The 6,000-nt window shown below is 34.4% G+C and overlaps 1 protein-coding gene across 2 annotated transcripts in view; it reads right to left on the bottom strand.

Annotated features, from left to right (window-relative positions):
• Nucleotides 1-6,000, bottom strand: part of LOC106880426 (kinesin-like protein KIF6) — a 227,512-nt gene that overhangs the window by 57,172 nt on the left and 164,340 nt on the right. The window lies entirely within an intron of this gene.

Below are 6,000 nucleotides of genomic sequence, written 5' to 3'. Positions count from 1 at the left end.
TTACATTTATTTTTCCATTAGCAAGACATATTATTCTTTTACTCTTTTACTTGATTCAGTCATGGGCTGCTGCCATGCTGGAGCAATATGCACAAAACTTGCAGATGCATAAACTGTATTTATAATTATTGATATATTATTGTGAGTTAGCTAATTGAACAGAGCTATGATGAAAGACACTTCAACCACGACCTTCCTTCAAAGAATTTTTAGCACTACTTTATCCAATGTCCCATTTCTCTTTCTTTTTTTAGATGAAGGAATGAGATTTGAGAAAGATTTGACTGCCAATTCTAACAGACTGAGCAGCCATACAGAGGCTTTTTTATAGACTCATAATTATTATTGCCATACTTTTTAGTATTGGATATTTTCCTTTATGTTATGAATTATTGTTGAACCTGTTTGTCGGGCAGGCAGGCTAAGGCAAGCAGAGTTATATATCTTACTGACAGAATAGCTCTGACACCACCACAGCTATTTGTAATCTAGCTCCCTACTCCTTTTACTTTCTTCTGTTTTTTTTTTCTTTTTTATTAGATGTCACTTTCAAGAAGGTAGTAAACAATCAGAGATAAAACAAGCTTCAAACAATTGATGAGTTTGTTGGGAGTTAAAACCAAAAAAAAAAAAAAAAAAATCTGATGAGAAACTGCTCTAAGAAAAAAACGTTCAACACAAGATTTAAAAGAATTCAGATTGTATCTGTTAAAAGAAATAAGGAGAACAGAGAGAGTTCCATAAGACAAGCATCCAAGGAAAGAACCTACTCAAGTGGAAACACTTCTTACAAGAGAGAACAACATGAAGGAAAGTATGAAAATTAACCGTTTTGATTAGAACTCCACCTGAGACTGCCTATGGTTCTAAGGTTATAAGTTTTATGCTTTAAATGGTCTAAATTGAAACCTTCCATCAAAATTTCATGTCTATTTAATGTTTCAAACACCAGGTAAATAATGCTGCCATTATTTTACTAAATTCTTCATTATTTTTTTAAAATTAGAAATAAAAGCAATGTATTCCAACAGAACTATGGTGGAAATGATTAAAAAAGATGAATCGCTCATTTAGTAACCTTAACAAGAAATACAAGATAAAGAAATTCTGGAATGGAACGATTTGGTTGAGCTGATTGAATTTTACTAAATTGGCACAGTTGACAGTTCATTCGGCTTGTTTTGGCAACAATACATTTTAGCATTGGAAACAAACACATACATATACATGCACATGCTTAGAAATATACACATACAGATGGATAGATAGACAGATAGATAGATAGATAGATAGATAGATAGATAGATAGATAGATACAGAGAGAGAGGGAGAGGTAGAGATGTTACAATTAATTAATTGAATATAACTGACAAACATTGCCTCTTTGCTCACATGCAAAGAGAAATGTGCTCATCATTATCATCATCATCATCATCGTCGTTTAACGTCCGCTTTCCGTGCTAGCATGGGTTGGACGATTTGACTGAGGACTGGTGGACCAGAAGGCGACACCAGGCTCCAATCTGATTTGGCAGAGTTTCTACAGCTGGATGCCCTTCCTAACGCCAACCACTCCAAGAGCATAAAGGCCGAAGGAGTGAGTGAGAGAGAGAGAAAGGTAGAAAAAACATTAAAATGGCTAATGTTAAATAAGTCAGCATTGAATCAGTGATGCCAAAACAGCTGTGCCAAAACATCTCATGTCCAGAAGTTCAGTATATCAACAAGGAAGGAAATATTTATAGAATAAAGAAGTTATATTTCAGTGATGAGCCCCAGAGGAAAAGGACTAAATTCTTATAATGACACAAACCAACCAAAACTGGAAATATTCATGTATATATTGAAATATTCAATTTTAAATTAATTATTTTTATTGAGAAAAATCAATACATTTCACTTTTACCTTTTTAAATTTCTTTTTTGTTTTGCTTTTGTCTTTTGATTTTATTTCTTATACATCAAGAATGTTCTTGAAGGCAAGTAAGAATATTTACTTTGTGAATGCTTCACTAATTTCAAATACTTTAATGTTTCTGTACAGCCATTTGATAACCTTTTGCTTTTAAATTTATTTTTCTTTCCTTCTTTCTTAATTAATTATATACAATACTAAAATATGTACATTACTGTAAGCCATCATATCTTTGACAATAAACTATCTGCCTGCCTTCCTACCTATCTATCTTTCTATCTATTGGACATTCACTTAGTCACAGACTACTTAAAGTATAGCTGATTATATGAACACTACTTTACACTACACTATATTTACTATATTACAGCTGAACAAATATTACAGTATCTTAAGGCTGTCACATCAATACATTTTATCTATCTCTAATCCATTAAACTGTTTTCAACAGCTACAACAACAACAACAGGGACAGCAGCAACAGCAGTAGAATCAACCTCATCAGAGCAGTGCACCTTTAGTCGTTATTATCTCCACCTTAACAAAAGTGGAGCTAGTGTTTTCAGTCATGTATTTTGTTTGTTTGTCCATGGACAAGATATCTCAAGAACCACTGGATAGATTTAGATGAAACTTTCAGGCATGTTTGACCTCCTAACTGGCATGCACTGATTAGATTTTGGGATCAATCTGGTACCAGACAAAGATTCTAGATTATTTTTCCTGTTTTTTTTTTTTACTTAATTTCTGAGAGCGGTCAGGTTCATTTTTAGTATTCTCATTTGTGGGGAACAGTCGAGTTTATTTCAGATATTCCCATTTAAAAAGTCATCTCTAGTTAATCGTTGAGAGGACGTTGGTATTGCCTTGGCAGAGGTTTGCACTCTCTGAGTGCTCTTGTTGAAATTACTATCTCCTTCCAAATAACAACCATCTGCTAGAGCCACTACATATTTACTTAACCTACTAGAAATTATACCCAACTCTGCCTCACATTATACTTTGCTTCTAAAAGGTACTATACATATATATATTTATATGATGGCCATCCACTTGTGACCAAGGAATACCATTGCTGACCTTTGGGAACATTGTGTACTCTTGGACTAATTTATATTTTGCATTTGAGGCTCTGTAGGTGGCTAATGAGCCCTGCTCTTGACAAGCATACATGACTGCAAACATTGCAAACCAAGCTTTCTCTATTCACTACCCTAGCAGTGCACTTTTGAGCACCACACTTAAATTTTTCATGCAGAATACATGTTCTATTGAAGGTGTTGAGAAACATATTTCAACTAACCTAAATTCTTATTTCTTTATTGACCACAAGGGGTTAAACATAAAGGGGACAAACAAGGACAGACAAAGGGATTAAGTCGATTACATCGCCCCCAGTGCATAACTGGTACTTAATGTATCGACCCCGAAAGTACAGCATATACATGTGTGTATATATATATATATATATATATATATATATATATATATATATATATATGTATATATATATATATCCACTCCAGCTACCCGAAAGAAGTCATGTTTCACCTTACAAAATATCCCTCTGCGGCCCTTGCATGCTGATACCCACCACTGCCAGCCAATACTTCAACTGCTGGTGTCCTCTCACTTAATTTGTGTAATGATAGTGTTAGTAATTATTAAAGAGTTTGATGGAATACAGATGACATGTTACGATTTAACAGGCTTCATATATTCTAATGTTCTTGCTTTTTAGTGTAGCATCATGTTGTTAAACCTGGGCTAGTTTCAAATTTGATCTGACTTATGATTAGTCATTTCAACTATGACCGTCTCATCTTTTTGTTCACGGATTATATTATTTAATGTATTTTTAAGACAGTAGGGTATAACTTGGAGAATTTAGTTGTTATTTCTAGCATGTCATGTGATCACATAGTGGCACTCTCTAGGCTTTATGATATATATGTACAGTAAAGGGTAAAGATTCCCTTTGGTCATGAATGACCATGGGATTGCACCTAGAAATAATATAAGTAAACCACAGTATAGTACAGTGTAATGTAGTGTGATGTAGCATGGTGCAATGTTGGTGTTGGGCATCTATGTCTACAGGAAAATTCATGACTAGCAATTCATCTATAAGTATCTCAACTAATTAGTAATTGACTGATTAATGTAATCTCAAAGAAATGGTAAATTATTAATTAATATCATGACTTCATCAAAGGGTTAAAAAATAAAAAATAAATATCTATTACTCTCAAACTTTATTTTGAAATCATGTAAACACTATAAAAACTTTGAAAAGCTTTCATAATGAGATGTTAAAACAGCTTTGTGTACATAGGCCTAATTATCTTTGGTGAATATGGCAACTGGTTAATTGCATTTTGGTGGATTTGCTATTCTATAGATTTTGCTAAGGGATTTGTTAATCAGTGGATTTACTAATCATTGTATATGCTAAGCAGTAGATTATTATTGAGAAGATTCTTTTAAAGAATGGATTTTGCTATCAGTGGATGTGCAATTCTATGGATTTTGCTATCAGTGGATGTGCAATTCTATGGCTTTGCTAGGCAATGGATTTACTAATTGGTGTATTTTTTAAATCCATGGTTTTTGCTAATCAAATGGAAAAATCCAGTTACAAGATAACAACAACACTTGCAATTTAGGAGCAGGCTATTACCATTAGGTATACAAAGTGGTATCAAAAAGTTCTTGGACTAGTTCTGTAGGATGCCAACAGATGACAGCACACAGTGAGAGCTAGCAGTGACCTTCATGAGGCAGTGTGTTGAGCGACATTGCTATGTTTACTTTGCAATGAAATTTGTATTTTTTGTGATCACATGCATGCTGTAGTCTGTGATTTTGTCATAGACAGGATATCACAATAAAGAGCCAAACTGAAATTTTGCATTAAACTTGGGAAGTCGGCTACAGAGACATTGAGCATGCTATGTGTATGACCCTGAGATGAAGCACCAGTCATCACAATGGAAGAGTCCTTAATCTCCACAACCAAAGAAGGCATGACAGAGTCACACCTCAATCAAGAGCATACTCATCATTTTTTTCCACGTCTGCAATATTGTGCACTGAGAGTTCGTTCCCTAGGGCCAAACCATCAATTGAGAGTTGCACTGTGACATTTTGAAGCATTTGAGAGAGAGGACATTCAGCGAAAGTGACTGGATCTGTGGAGTGCAAAGAATTAGATTCTTCACAATGACAACGCATTCTGTCACCAAGCTCTCCACACACATGAGTTTCTCACCAAAAACAACATGGTATCACTTCTGCATCCACATTATTCACCAGATTAGTACCTGTGAACTTCCATCTCTTCCCAAAGATTAAAAATGATGTTTTAACACTGTTGTCAAGATCCTGAGTGAATAGCAGAAGGTCCTCAATATGCTTACGGAAAATGACTTCCAGGCTGGATTTCAAAAGTGGCAGGAATGCTGGACCTTTATATAACTGTGTGAGCTGACTATTTCAAAGGAGATGATGGTAAAACTTAGGCAAATAAATGATTATTTATTAAACATAACTAGTCTAGAAACGTTTTGATATCACCTCATATCCTTACAATAATGGGATTACTCTTTCTCCACCTTTCATCATGACTCTTGACCCAACAAGGGAACTTCAACATGGCCATTCAAACTGCAAGAAATAACAATCAAATTTCCATCAAATTTAACTCTCCTAACTCAACACTTTTGATACCAACTTGCCTAAGACAACAGCTAGTTCTATGATACAAACTTCCTGTTTTAAAGAGATCTAAATTAATTCACCCATTAAAATTACATGTAAATTTGTTTCCAACATCAGAAAAATAATGACAGTTATTGTACAAAATGGCAGTATGTTTCAATAGATATATAGTACCAAAGAGTTAAACACTGTATATTCTAGTCTGAGATACATCCAAAGAGACAGGATGGTCACGACAGAAAAGCTTTTGATCATAGATAGACGTATGGTGAGATTTGAACTTAGGGTATGGAGCAAGGAAACTGAAATGCTGTGATGTAATTTAGGTGTGTCATCGTCGTCGTCGTTTAACATCCGCTTTCCAT

This window comes from Octopus bimaculoides, chromosome 3 (genome assembly GCF_046866305.1).
Source record: "Octopus bimaculoides isolate indiv1 chromosome 3, ASM4686630v1, whole genome shotgun sequence".
Taxonomy (NCBI): Eukaryota; Metazoa; Mollusca; class Cephalopoda; order Octopoda; family Octopodidae; genus Octopus; species Octopus bimaculoides.
Note: the sequence above shows the minus strand (reverse complement) of the source record. Positions and strands in the feature narration are given on the sequence as shown.